General features: G+C 37.8%; 1 protein-coding gene across 1 annotated transcript in view; it reads left to right on the top strand.

The window, feature by feature from the left end:
* Positions 1 to 6,351: 6,351 nt before the first annotated feature.
* LOC120558070 (cadherin-22-like) overlaps positions 6,352 to 15,494 on the top strand; it is a 193,427-nt gene continuing 184,284 nt past the window's right edge. Inside the window, exon 1 of the mRNA XM_039798916.1 lies at positions 6,352 to 6,621. The gene's annotated coding sequence lies outside the window, so the exon portion shown is untranslated. The remainder of the gene's footprint in view (positions 6,622 to 15,494) is intronic.

Raw genomic sequence — 15,494 nt, forward strand, 5'->3', positions numbered from 1 at the left:
AGTTAAAAAAAGACTTTAAGGCAACACCCTCTTCTTTAGTAGCCCGATCAACATGGAAATTGGTATAGTCAGGTGAGGAAACCATCTAAATATAATAATATATTATTATAATATTAATACTAATTATATTTATGGGCGCCTTTCCCGACACTCAATGGCACCTTACATGTACAAATAATATCTAGACTATTGTGAAGAATCAAATAATTTATCATTAAAGTGCTCATATTATGCTCATTTTCAGGTTCATAATTGTATTTAGAGGTTATATCAGAATAGGTTTACATGGTTTAATTTTCAAAAAACACCATATTTTTGTTGTACTGCACATTGCTGCAGCTCCTCTTTTCACCCTGTGTATTGAGCTCTCTGTTTTAGCTACAAAGTGAGGCATCACACTTCTATCTTTGTTGGGAGTCGCACATGCGCAGTAGCTAGGTCAGCACCACAAGCCAGTCAGAAGCAGAGTATGAGGGAGTGCCATGATAGCAGCTAGGTGAGCATTATAACTTGTTACAAATTAGTAAAGAAGTAAGAAGTAAAGGCTGGACTACAATAGAGCTGTTTGGAGCAGTTTGTGAACAGTGTTTTCTCTGGAAGATGGTAAGTCCCTTAGGGGTGGACTTCGGGATTTTTCACTTTGTAAAGATATATAACACAATAAAGGAAAGGGAAAAAGTCAAAAAGCATAATATGAGCACTTTAAGGCTTTTGAACACGGGCATCTAGTATTCTTAAAACCAAATTTGATGGTCTTGTTGGGACCACAGCTTTCAGTAATATGCCACTCTGTAGTATACCCATATAAATATATACATACCCAGAATATGACATATTAATTGGAAAAAAAGACACCTTGTGTTAGCAGATGGTGCAGCTGGTGGCCTGCACATGCAACAGTGTGGGGATGCAATTGTGATTACTTTTGAAAGAAGACGGGTTATCAACAAAACCAAAACCCTGCTCACTATAATAACGAGTCAGCCAGGGGATCAGTGAAGTAAGCCTACTGTACATCTTATCATTACACATTGAGGCCAAGGGACCAGAGACAATTCATCAATGCCAACTCATCTTTCTGGCAACCGTCCTGGCTAGGCTTTCTTATTTGATCTCTGACTGCTTTATCCTAATATCAGTGCCGACATGGATTAAGATGTTGCTAAAACTATTGGTAGTGTGTTCCTGGTTTTTCTTACTATGTGATGCCAACACCCTCACCCAGACAGCCTCTAAGATTGCAGGTAATGAAGTCACCAATTACTATTGTACATTGTTCAACCCTTCCGGTGGGGGCTAGAGGAGGCACGCAGGCCAACAGGACTACGAACGAAATTTGGTTTGCTTACCACCTCACTAGGGATCAAATCTGCATCGAGATCGAGATACAAGGTTAAGCTTTTGCTATCACTAGTGATAACAGGCATGCTATCAAGCAGCGTCAATATGAGACCAGACTCATTGTTAAAAGTGTTCATCCAATGTGCATACTTTTCCTTTCCTTGTGAGTATTTCATATAGACCATAAATGTGACCGGCATACAAAAGTATAAACTTGTTTTTATTAAAATAAAATTATTAACAGTGGATGTGGTTTGTTGCAAATCTGAGGTTGACCTTTTCTGAAAGTATTGAGAAATAGAGGAAACGCTAAATAGATTGCTAGAAATTGCAACAAAAACAGGTTAATGAGGAATAGAGCAATCCAGATGCAAATCAAACCACTGTAAAGTAAAGGATAAGTTGTTTCCCTTTATAGACTCCAATAGGAAAAGTACTGACAGGTCCCTTTAACCTAGAACTGCCATACACTGAACCACCATGTGTAATGCATCGGCGAGAGTGATTGCAAGTAGAAAACAGTGGCATGAAATCCACACAGTAAAACACGAATGATGCACTATTGATTTGGGCCTCCAGTTGTTCCTCTCTGATCTCTCAAAACTGAGAAGGGTATGTCTGACTGACAGGTGTGTTGATTTTAACTTAGACCTCCAGCTCACTTTGACATAGCTAAGAAAATCCTCCAGTACAACTATAGTAAGATGTGATGAAATCAGATAGAGGGTATAGCTAGAGAGAAGAGCTGCACTGAAGCTTTTATTCCACTTAGTCTGAGTTTCAGTGTCTTATTTTAATCTATCGTGATATCTGAGGTATTTACTAGTAATGAGAGCTCTGTTTCTATTTGTCTTCTATAACCTCCCCGATCATATCAACCTCAGAATCTTGGAGTTCACTGCTAACTATGCTTGTACAGTCTTAAGACTTGAGTGGAAATTATTAATTGGAAATTGGGTTTTAGCTCATAAGTAGGTCATTGTTGATTAGAGTTCTGTTGCTTTTGAGGTGAGTGTTTTGTGAAATGGTAAGTCTTTATATTCATAGTGTGTGTGTGTGTGTATGTGGTGTTGTTTTAATGTATTTTTATCCACCATGAAACCTTCCCCGCAGGGATAAATAAAGTTTATTGGATTGAATTAAATTGAATTGAAATGGCCCTACGATGGCTAGAGTGAACCTTCAATGAGTCAAAGCCCTCCTAATTTGACACACAGCATGGACAAATCTATATTAAATTATTTTTTTAAACGTGATGGAGTTGGTGTGTGGTGTTGTGTTGTAAGGAAACAATATTGCTCATTTTTTTATAGTACTTTAGTGTTTTAAGTAATTTAAGTCTACTTGGCACTGGCTTGTTTTTTTTTTACTTGTGTAAATTGCTTGTGCATATTTTGCTTGCCTTGATTATGCAGTATATTGTAAACACTGTATATAAATAAAGTGATTTGTCTTTCTGTTGAGTGCTTTTTTTTTTAGTATGGCACATGGGCTTGCAACATCTGCCCAACTAACATGTATTATTTACTCAGCTTGCTTGTGTCATTTTTAAATAAAGAGAATTTGAGATTTATAATGTCAATTTTTAAACAGTGCTTTGTGGCTTCTTCAACTAGAACTGTGGCCACCCATAGGGACTGCACTAGAGAGGATAAAGAAGTCACTATTGTCTAATGCAACTCTTTGGATGGCTTACTATGTTATCCTTGGAGAATAAATGCTGTTTGGTAAAAAAGGGTCGCACGCATAACTCATGCTGTCCGTAGTGCTGATATGGGATCAGCTTTGAAGCAGCTTTCACCCATTCGCTGTGGTATGGGAATGAGGAGTTGTCCATGGTGCTGATTTGGGATCGGCTTTGAAGCAGTTATCTCCTACAGGCTTACATTTGAAAATAAGGAGTTGCTCATGGTGCTGATTTGGGATCAGCCTTAAAGGTGCAGTAGGTTAGCCTTATAAAACTAACTTTGTCATATTTGCTGAAACTGCCCCTGTGTTCGAGTAGAACTACGTGAAGCAGGTAATAAAAATACAAAATCTGGCTCCTCTGGCACCACCTACAGCCTGTAGTGTGATTTGCAAAAATCCACCGCTCCCTGTTCAGATGCACCAATCAGGGCCAGGGGTGGGGTTGGGGGGAGGGTCTAACTGCGTGTCAATTACTGCTCATACACACGCATTCATTCTCCCTTGTGGGGGGAGGGGCTTAGGAGACCGTTTTGGGCTTTAGCGGAAAGGGGGGGAGGACTGAGAAGTTGTCGATGTGCACATTTTTTGGCTAAGTCCTGGATCTTCACAATCCTATCTACGGCACCCGAGTTTTCCATTTGAAAATTACTTTCCCATGCTGTTGATTTTAAATCAGCTTTTAACCACAGTCTGCCATTTGAAAATGAGAAGTTGTCTATGGTGCTGATCCTAAATCAGCTATGACACAGCTCTCTCCCACAGTCTACTGTTTGGAAATGAGGAGCTATCCATGGTACTGATTTGAAATCATTTTTGAAGTAGCTCTTACAGGCTTCCATTTTAAAATTGAAGGAGTAGCACACGACAATAGTATGGGGCAATGGCCATAAACAGCAGCTCACAGCATTTTAAACCGACTGATCCTGCCATTATAACACAATCTGTCAGTTAGAATGTTGCAAGTAGCTGCTCTGTGCTGTACATGTAATCATGCCAAGTTGATTTATATTGTAGGGCTATGAACAAGAGGTGTTTTAAACCAGTTGTTTTCCCCAAATACAGAAAATATAAAGCAATTGGGTCTCTCTGAAGTGGCTGTGACCTAGTAAGCTATTGGCTTTTAGAACTGGGCAAAAGCAATATTGGAAGTGTGAGCATGGATAGAATCATAAGAGCAGATGGCTATAATCCACAGGAGCAAGTGTGGCAGAAACATCTCTTTAATGGGAGAAAAAAATAGATTGCTTCAGTAACCTTTGAATAGTACCTTCCTTTAAAATCATTTCCACATGGGAGATAAAGTATTGTACTGGTGAAGAATCCAGGTAACACTAACTGTACCACCTCTGGACCTTTTACCAATGGTCCCTCACCTCTCTCTCTCTCTTTTTCTCTCACAGCTCTGTATTGATCTTCTGCTGGTTGTGTCTTACAGTACTATATCCACAGATATTTATGTTTGTAGCTGCTGGTCTCCGGTTCCCATTACGGGCTTGAGCGATAGGCACGGGCAGTGTTTCAACACCTCGGTGCTGTGGAAAAATGTAATATTCAAGAGGCATGTCCTTAGTCAGCACTTCCATCCCGGGAGCTGGCTATGTGAAATGACCAGGGACAGGAAGTAAACTGAAGCATAATGCAAAGGTTGAACTTCAAGAAAAGGGATGATTACAAGACAAAACCTTTTGCTTAAATATTACAAATTAATTCAATTTTGTCCTTTCACTGGATTTTAAATTGTGGGACAATTTGATTTTCAAACAAACCAAGTGTCTCAGCTATGGCTAAATGTATAAAAACAAATCTTAATGTTGACAAATTAATTTGAACACCTAATAGAAAAGAACTGTAACTCTGAAGGGAAATGTAGAAAATGATATCAGCTCAAAGGCCAATTAGCAGTATCATTAGCTAGAAAAGATCAAATCAACACTTATATGTCTTCAAACCAACTTGAGGCAGAAATCCAAATATTGCCAAATCCACTATGCTTAAATTGCAGGACCATCAGAGACAGAGCGTCACCAAAAAAATAATCGATTATACCGCATCAAGAAAATCAATTTAAAAAGCACAGCCAAACACAGACAAAATACATTAACAACAAGAAAGAGTGGTCATAAGATAATACTGACCATCCAATAGCAACACATTGGACATTATGTCGGTTCCCAAATGCAACACAAAATTCCATACATTTTTTTCACATAATGTTCTGCAACCAGCCAGTCATGAATTCCTTACTTGGGATTAACATGAGAATAAATATAACCTATTGCTTTCTCGCTTTTTCTCTCACCCTCTGACTCACCCCCACTCCATCCGACCCCGCCTCCTCCTCCTATTTCTCTGAGTCTCTCTTCCTCTGTTCAGCACCTCTCTGTGAACAGCCTCGGCTTTTAAAATCCTTGTTGGTACATCAGCTTCCTAACCTTCCTAACCTTGCTGACTGAGCCTCTGAGAGACTCCAGCTGGTTGTGATGGTGGGTAATCTGCAGCAGAAATATCTCATTTTCTCTTTGTGTCATTCTCCTCTCTCTCTCTCTCTCTCTCTCTCTCTCTCTCTCTCTCTCTCTCTCTCTGTCACATCTTTGTCCCTTGTCCGTCTGTGCATATTGAGTAATAGGTATATCACTTCAGGGAAATGGGCATACTTGACATTTTCGTCTTGTTCAAAGAAAATACATCTGAATCTGAATACCACCTCTGGACTTCAACACAGTCCATTGTGCTCAAGCATTTCTTCATTTCCTCTTACTGTTGTTTTCTACCACTTTAAAAAATATATGAAATTCCCTACTGCAGCTGGCCCCTAACTCTTTGCAATGATGAGAACAACACTGCACAGAAAATAAACAGAAAATTACAATCTATACTCATGTAGAGACTTGACTGAGGAGTAAAGTTATGTTGTTGAGGAATGCAAGTGAATAACACATTCATATTTGAAAACAAGGTCGACAGAGAACTGTGGCAACCTCAATTTACCCAAGTTGTAAATGCCTTTAGCTCTGAATGTTATGGATTCAGTTTGTGTTTCAGCACTCTTTGCTTTTGTTTTCTTTCAGGATAGACAAACAAATATTTTTTAGTTTGACTGTAATTGTATAGGTTATAATAATTCACAAATACACAATGCTCATACAATTATGCCCAAATCACAAGGGTGTAGTTTAAGGTGAAGTCATGTATTTGGAGAGTAAGGTTAAAATAAAAATGCTTCTCTATTACTTTGTATGGTGGCTCCGTTGATCGCCATACTACTTCCTCTCTCACTCTCTTTCCTTTTCTCTCTTCCACCTCTTAATTTGTAGGTTCCCTCCATCACCACCAGGGGCTTTCCACACCGCGCCGTTCCGTGCCGAGAACGGCTTGGCCGTCCCTTTTCCTGCGCTTCTCGGAACGGAGACTCCAGACGCGCAGCGCGGTGGCAGACAAGGGCGCACAGAGCGTCTATCCCTCTGATTTTTATCACACAGAGGATCCTACACTTCTCATTCCGGGAGGAAGCGGCAAGTTGAATAGCCGTCACCGCATCCTACTGCAACTTGTCAAGGCAAAGATATTTGTTTCCGCGGCCGGATAACAAAGGTAGGACTTTAGTGGGTGTTTGAATTTAATAGGAAAGTTCACAGTGCCGCGGCTTGGTCTTGTAACATACAACTCTACCGGACTTACATACTGTCTTTCGAAATTGCACTGTAGGAGTTTTGTGTGCACTGCAATAGAGGGAAATTGCACAAATGCATACACAGTGATTTGGATTTTTTTTTTTTTTTTATGCGTGCGTGTGTGTGGCAGAATGGTGGCTTTTGCATTTCATTGAACCTTTTTAATCTTCACTTCAAGGCTGAACATCACCGTCTAACTTGTTGCCACTTGTAACACAATTAACGTCGGGTTAGTGCCGTCGGTAATGAGCGCTGAGCAGGAGACCAGTCTTGATTCCGATCCTATGAAATGATTTTGACAGTATACGGGCTAATTGTAACGATTTTCAGGTTGAAGTAGGAAATGGTGTCCGACGGGTTATACAAGCTGCGATATGACTGCACATTGATAATTGTATCGCATGTATTTATTGTATAGCAGCGTATCTGAGAAATCTCCAGAGTTAAGATTGGGCAGTAGTGTGCGTATGCATTTCATGTGGCATGGCTGTGGAAATTGAAACACTCCTGTGTTAAGAATTTGCAGATACCTGCAATTAATAGATACATATGTGTAAATATGCAGGTCAGCCAAATTGTAGCAACAACACTGCTGACCAAATTGAAAGGATGTTTTTTGACTGCGCGAACCTCCTGCACTGTGTGATGCCTTTCCGAGGACTGCAGCCACTTGATGCGCCAACAGGATGCATTTAGGGAAGTTGGATGTGTGCCACTGTGCACTAAAGCCATGCTGTTGAATGACTAAATGCAGACTAACAAGCAAACTACCATCAATTTATATATATATATATATATATATATATTTTATATATATATATATATATATATATATATATTTTTTATTTTTTTTTTTATCAATAAGCAACATATTATCCGGCTTTGTGATAATACAGATGTTGTAGATTTAAACGTTGATACAGAGAATAATAACGGTCGGTCTTTTGTCTTTTTTAGTTATGTTTATCACTTATGTGCACATATCACCATCAATTGTTTTAATTAAATCTTTAAGGTGAAGTCATTTATATTTCGTATTTTAATAAGTTTTAATCTTCACGTGCATCTGATGGATATTCACAAATCCTATTAGCATCAACAGCAGTTTATTTCCTGTTTATTTAACACATTTTGCTGGACGTGATCCAAATGCTGTGCAACATGCTTTTCTGTTACTGTGTCTTTGAATTCTGCTTCTCTGCTTCTCAAGACACACCATTTCCTTGTGATTTTTTGCCTTTTTTAAGTTGATTTATATAAACCAACTACCCACATTATTTGTAGACATGACATTTAAATTTACATCAATGTTGTTTGTTTAACTCATAAGACAGTCAGTCTTAAGAGACAGAAACATAGTAGCTCATTTGAGACAAAAGCTTCCTTGGGCTGTGATTTAGCTTTCTGCAATCTTAAATACACTGTACTGCCATACATACATCACAAGTACAAGATTGATCCAACTCATTCCTTCCCAACTTGATATTTGTTTTGTAGGGAGGGAGGCACTTCATCTCTGTGGTATCTGGATGAAACACAACCTATTTCCAACAGTAGGACTTGTCAGCGCTTCATATCTCAGAATATGATTTGTGACTGTGGGGTTACAGTATACGTTAAGCTTGGATATTACTGAGTGACCTTCGCTGAGGTTCAGAATGCTTTACTCCTTCAGGATGTCTGCGTTCTTGACTTGTGTGTAGCGGCATGTATGTTTGGTCTGTGTGTGTGTGTGTGTGTGTGTGTGTGTGTGTGTGTGCACACTTGTAAGTGTGTACATGGGGAACTGTGTTTGTGAGACTGCCTGTATGCCTCAGTTTATCATTTATCCTGAGATAATTGTTGTTTGGGAAAGTAAGAGGAATGCCTCTAGTCCCAAAAGCCAATCAATTACTTTAATTTTCCAATTAGATGCTGATCTGTACAGGAATCCATCAAAGAGGCAGGACCTCTGGCCTTTATTGACCATGTGTTTGGAAAATTGATTTTTACAGGTTAAAATATAGAAAGAAAATTGGTTGGTGTAGAGATCAACAAAGCTTCAGGCAGAAGAAAGGCAGAATTCATGCTTTAAGTTAAGTCTCCCCAAGCATGTTGTTGTTTTTATCTTGATTTTTATTCATATTATCATAAACGACGTAATTAAATGATAATTAAGGATGGTTTTCTTATGCAAAACCTCCCTGAACCATTTACAATTTAAGAGTTAAGCTCTCTAGATTTCTGCCATGCTGAAACAAATGGCTGTGTCATTGTGCAAATGCCTCAGAGTGTGGTGGTTGTGGTCTTTTACTGTCATTTCTTCTTTATTTACTAAACCTATCTTGACTAAAACCACAGGAGGCAATGTTGTTTTTTTACAAGGCTCTATAAAACAAATTTAAGATCAGCTGATTGGAAGATATGCACGTACACACATACGTGCACACACACAAAATACACATCTCTTAACTGGTAGGTGATACAGAATCTAATATACTGTATAATGTGCAAGAAAAAAAGGCATACATTAGCTACCTTACTGTCCATTCCAGAAACATATCTGCTTTGTATCCTGGACTCATTTATTCAGCCGGTGGTCTAACCAGGGTGTACATTACAAGGGCCATGTAGCAGTAACCCAGATGGCAGAATGGGCTGATTGTGATTTATGTACCAAAAGTGAATGCATTACTGTGAGCTTCTAGAGTCAGTGCCAGTTCCAGGCAGGCATTTTTACACATTTTCAACACACACAGACCCACACAAATTACAGATACACAAAAATCAGAAGCTTACTTACATGCAAAACTTTAATACTGATGTGTGTGCATACAGTAAAAGTTCTATCTCTCGCTCTGTCCCTCTGTCATTCTCTGTGTGTGTCACACACACACACGCACACACACACACACACACACACACACACACACACACACACACACACACACACACACACACATACACAAGCGTACACAGCCCTCCTGAAAAATCGTTTAGATGAAGCAGTCTACAGTTGTGACACATTGATTACCGTTTACCAAGCTGTGGCATAAATGTGGTGTGTAAAGGAGAGATGGCTCGGACAGACATAGGGAGAGAGAGAGAGAGCACGGAAAAAGGGCAGAGAGAGTGAGAAAGAGAAAAGGAGAGACTGAGACATTGATAGATTAAAGTGATAGATGGGCAGTAAAAATGACAGTTACAGGGGTAAACCGGGGGTATTTATGGCTAACAGAGAGGGGACCGATTAGGCCAACTAATTGATCTGGACCTGTTTTTAGGTGCCTGGTTTATTCGCAGCCAGCTTAGTATACTATCTCTCTCTCTCTCTCTCTCTCTCTCTCTCTCTCTCTCTCTCTCTCTCTCTCTCTCACACACAGTCACACTCCTGACTGCTCACTGTCTTGTCGCCGGTCAGGGCCGGTCAGCCCTTAGTCACTTCATTACTCCCTCCGGGCAGGGACTGCATCAACCATATTAACTCTTGAGCTCTGTGATGGAATCGCTAGGTAGGAGGAGATAGAGAGCTGGAGCTGTGGACAGGCTCCATGGTAGATTTGCCAGTCCTGTTTGCACCTAATTTCAAGGAGAGGGTTACAGGCAACACTTTGATCCAACAATTTTAGAGAAATGTGGCTTTGCTGAGAAAACTCAGCTAGTTTTTATTTTGCTGCTATTACTTGTGATGAAACTACAAATCCATTTTTGTATTCTATTGTTGCAGCAGTGTTAGAGGTTACGTTGCTGTGAGACAGTGTTGGAGCAAGCTTGAAAGAACAATTTTCTGGGTTCTACTATGCTGTTGAAATTATTATCATCATCATCATATTTTATCATAATTCAAGTTAAAAAGAATTTGAACAGACATTTCTGGAAATAAGCTTATGTTTGCTTTCTTACAGAGAGCAGATGCCACTCTCATGTCTGTACGCTAAATATGACGCTTCAGCCAGCAGGCATGAAAGCTAGCTTGCAGTAGAAAAATGGAAACAGACAAGGTTGACATTTGAAGGAGATGGGATGAATAGTGGAATAATCTAGAACAGATACAATTTTTATTTGGTTTGGAGCTAGACTAGCTCCAAACCAAAGTAATTTAACCTAAGCTAATCACCTGCCTGCTCTGGCTTCATATTTTGGGTACATATATCAGATTGGTATCAGTATCAACAGTGTTATTGTTATTTTTCAGTTAATTTAGACAGTTCAAACATAACCATGTCAACACTAAATTCCCACCATATATTTTACGAACATTTGGTGTGTTAGTGTGTATGTGATGTGTTTGATGATTTTGTATTTGCATTTGAAAGCAGCTCAAAAGTTGTAATCGTTTATTCATACCAAAGGAACTGAGGAACTAACCTTAACCCTAACCCCCCTAAATGTTACAAGTAGCACGATACTTTGATTTCCAGCCTAACAAAGAACAAGAGGAGAAAAATGGACACCAACAAGACTCAGACAGCTGCTGAGTCCATCTGTCCTGTTATGATGCCGTAAAATCTGTTGATATGGGATCGGTCTCTTCAGCCATTTGAAGCCAAAGATGCACTACTGAATGGAGAGGTCAAACAAAATCTGAAACCATGCTTTCAAATGTACAGTCAATTAAAGGACTGTTGGGCAGTGAATTGAAGTAGGTACTTTTAGGCAGACTCATGCAATTGTTGGGATGTTAATTAAAACATGTTTTTGCATAATAACTGTACTGCACTGAAATGGAAAAAGAGAAAAAAAAGTATATTTAGATAATAAAAAAACAAAAAACATGACATTCAGCCTCTGGATAGCATCAGGATTTTAGTTGTTCATTATTAGAATGCTATATGCACCCTTTTAGCCCGGAATACTAAGATTTGATTTGGGACACGTGTCATTCTGAATGCAAGGATAAACATATTGCACGATACACTGTTGATGGTTGAAGAACAGTATTTCATGTTCAGTTCTCCTGGTGTGCTGTTGTTTGTTCCTGCGTCAATGTGCATGATTTCCTGGAGGCAGGATTCCATCTCTGGTGATGGGTTCCAGGTAGTCAATCTGCCTTCTGTAGCTGGTCTGCTGGTCTTAGTTTTTGCCTCTTGCTCTGGAGTGGGATGAACAACTGCTTTGTAAACAGGTAGTTCTTCACCTGGATGTCACGGTTCACAAAGACTCTTCCTCTGAGTCTGGCATAACCCTTCTGGCAGAGCTTATGCGGTGGTGTATTTCTGCATCAGTGTCGGCTTTGGAGGGATAAAGGCTGCCAAGGTAGGGAAAGTCATCCACATTTTTAGGCTGAAATATTTGATGTGTATTGAGTCACACAAACGCAGAGTTTCACCACACACATACATTTTCATGCACACACGTTCGCACACATTTGCACACAGATATGAGGGGATTTTTTTGTATGCAACAGATTAAAATGAACAAAGGATTAGAGGTGATGTGAAGAAGAATAAGTTATTATCATATTGTTTTGTTTGTATTTCTCAGATTTATGCATGCAACACGCAATTGTATCCTCTGCTTGGCAAGGGACTGTAATGCCAGTAAATATGACTTTCATTCGGTTTGACAGGGGAAGTTCATGTTTTTTCAGCTCTTGTCTCATATCCGATTATCTACTGCCAGTATGAGGTGACATATTTACAGACTGAAGATGCTCATTGACAATGAGTGTCCCTGAAATGGGATTTATGATGGACTGTCAGTTTCAAAGACCTATAGAGTGACGTAGGTACACCCGTAATAGAAATTACATATCTCTCTGTAGTCTAGTTGGCTTGCAAACTAGACCATGAAACACTTCATTATTGAAATAAACCTACTTCATTAGTTAATTTTGGTTCAATAAATTTAAAGCTGAATTGTCTTTTAGAAGAAAAAGTGGCAGGCATAAATGCCAGATTTTTGCCTTTGTGACAAATTTTTCCCAATGTTTAAAAGTGCAGCATTGTGGCTCAGTAGTTAGAACTGGTGCTCAGAGCAAAAGGAATCCATACTCCTGGGTTTCCTCCAGCTGCCCCAGTTACCTGCCATAGTTCAGATTCATGCATGTAAGGTTGATTAAAGACTACAGAATTTAAGTGCAAGGGAGTGTCTATGTATGTCATGTCCATCTGTGAACTGGCAACTTGTCATGGGTATTTTCCAGCCTTCTGTACAATCTATGTTGGGACAAGCTCCAGTACCTTGTGACCCTGAGTAGGAATAAATGGATAAGACAATGCATGAGCGATTTTTTTTTTAAATACATTTTTGTGCTTCAAGTTAGAGTTTGCGAACTTGTCTGTTAGTAACAAATGACAAACAATTACAGGTTTAAAGGGCTTGAAACAGGTTTAATATCCTGTGTCACTGATGCTATGCACCTGTAACCCAGTCAAGGAAAGGGTCAACAGAAACATAGTTTTGGCCAATCAGAGGTGGTTGTGCCAGACTCCCACCTTTGGCTGAGTCTCTATCTAATCTGTCAGAGGGAGAGCAAGAGTGCGGTTGGAAAGTTTAACTTTGGTAGTCCCCAAAAAAAAATTGTAATTTTGGGAAAAAAAAAAAAAAAAAAATAAAAAAAAAAAAAAAAAAAATATAAAAAAATTTTTTTTTTTTTTTTTTTTTTTTTTTAAAAAAAAAATTTAAGTTTTTTTTTATTATTTTAAAAAAAAATAAAATGTTTTTTTTTTTTTTTTTTTTTTAATAAATAATAAAAAAAAAAAAAAAAATATAAATTTTGGTGGGATAAGAATGAAATTTTTTTTTTCTATTTTTTCTTTTTATTTTTTTTTGAGCCCCTGAGGGCCCATTTTTTAATATTTCTTTTCACAAAATGAAAAAAAAAAAAAAAAAAAAAAAAAAAAAAATAAAAAAATAAAAAAAAAAAAAAAAAAAAAAAAATATTATTATTCAAAAAAAAAAAACAAAAAAAACACTTTTATTTCTTTAAATTATTTATTTTTTTTTTTTTTTTTTTTTTTTTTTTTTTTTTTTTTTTTTTTTTTTTTTTTTTTTTTTTTTTTTTTTTTTTTTTTTTTTTTTTTTTTTTTTTTTTTTTTTTTTTTTTTTTTTTTTTTTTTTTTTATTTTTTTTATTTTTTTTTAATTTAATATTTTTTTTTTTTTTTTTGTTTTTTTTTTTTTTTTTTTTTTTTTTTTTTTTTTTTTTTTTTTTTTTTTTTTTTTTTTAGGGTACAGTATATAATATGTTGTCAATTTAAATAAGAATAATGAGTAATTATAGTACTCATAATGTTGATGTAAAGTGAAATAAGTATAATTGTATAAATGTCATGATATAGAAAACATGTCAATTGCTTTATAGACAATGCAATTGTAGCTCTTTTGCCCTTCCTGCTTTTCAGCTTTGAAAATGGGAGATGATAAATAGTATTGGTAACATTATAATAAGTACTGGTATTTACATAATTTAGAACTCATAGAGTTACAATATTATATACACTATTGGATTAACTGCACTGTTAGAATCTATAACAGTTATATATCTGGGTTGACAGAGAACAGCAGGTTTGTGGTAAGTGGCACTATAAGAAATGTGCCTGTAATCTGCATGGATATCACTTCCTCCGGGCAAAGAAATAACTCTTATTACAGCCTCTTTTAGGGACTCCTTGGGAGTGGAACTAAGTTGTTTTCCAATGTGATGCTGTTGGCACCTTGCAGAGGCATAATGGACAAGACATACTTAAATAATCGTGGTTAAAGTGATACTGAGATGTTGGAGCAAATCTCTGTCAGGCATGAGAAAATGAGCCCATATAAAGTACAATGTGATGCAAGAATCACAAGTTTGATTGTGCAGTGGGATTTTCCTCTGTGAGAAAGGGATGGATGATTGTTTAGGTATGAGTGCATGACATGTTTTTGAAAAATACTCCTTAAGTCTTTTGGTGGGTTTATTCATTTGTGGGTCTCCAGAGGGGTATTGCACAAAACCAGGATAAGGGATTAAGCTGGGATATTCAGGTTATCCTGGATGAATTTAGCTTTGACTTGGTTGCACAAAAGCAGGTTGAATTAAACCCAGCCAAGTAACCATGGCGATTTATTCTTTGCAGCTAGCCTGGTCCAGAGCAGGCTAACAGCCAGGCTAAGATTAATCCTGGAGTCTTATGTGTTAAATTAGCTCTAAATGACGCTCTGATCCAAAATAAACGTGTTTAACAGTTATTCCGTTGTCTTCTGAATGTGTTCTGCTTTATTTTTATTAACCTGCATTACTTGTCACTATTGCTGTCACGAGTTTGATTTAAATCCTACTACTGCAGTTGTTGAGATGGTAATGGTAAAAAGTGGGACGATACGGAGGAAATGGGCTTCCTCCGCTGCTGTCCCCGTGAAATGTGCCCCCGCCCATGCAACACGGGGAGGCGGGGGGAGGCAGGGGGATCCTCCCACACCGTGCAGCGGACTCTAAAAGCGGACTTTTAGCATCAGTAACGACGACAATGGCACCTGATCAAATGTCCTTCTTAATCATTTTATTTTGGTGCTGTCACTTGTCATCTTGGAGCTTGGGAGTGAGAAAAAAAAACATGAATAATAACAGGCTACATTGTTTTACAGATATGCTTACAGTGTGTATTGAAGTCACTTCTTTTTCTAGTTTTTGTCCAGTTATGCATGTTCTGTATGAACATTAATTGTAGAAAGATATTTAGAATTAGACATAGCTTATGAAGATCTGTGCATATGGTTGTAAAACATATTCTCGCATTATGAATAAGCTTTGAAATTAAGCCTAGTCCTTATAAATTTCCCAGGAACAAGAATTATTGTTTTTTTATTTATATAGTGCTTTACAGGCTACTCA

Source organism: Perca fluviatilis, chromosome 4, assembly GCF_010015445.1.
Source record: "Perca fluviatilis chromosome 4, GENO_Pfluv_1.0, whole genome shotgun sequence".
Taxonomy (NCBI): domain Eukaryota; kingdom Metazoa; phylum Chordata; class Actinopteri; order Perciformes; family Percidae; genus Perca; species Perca fluviatilis.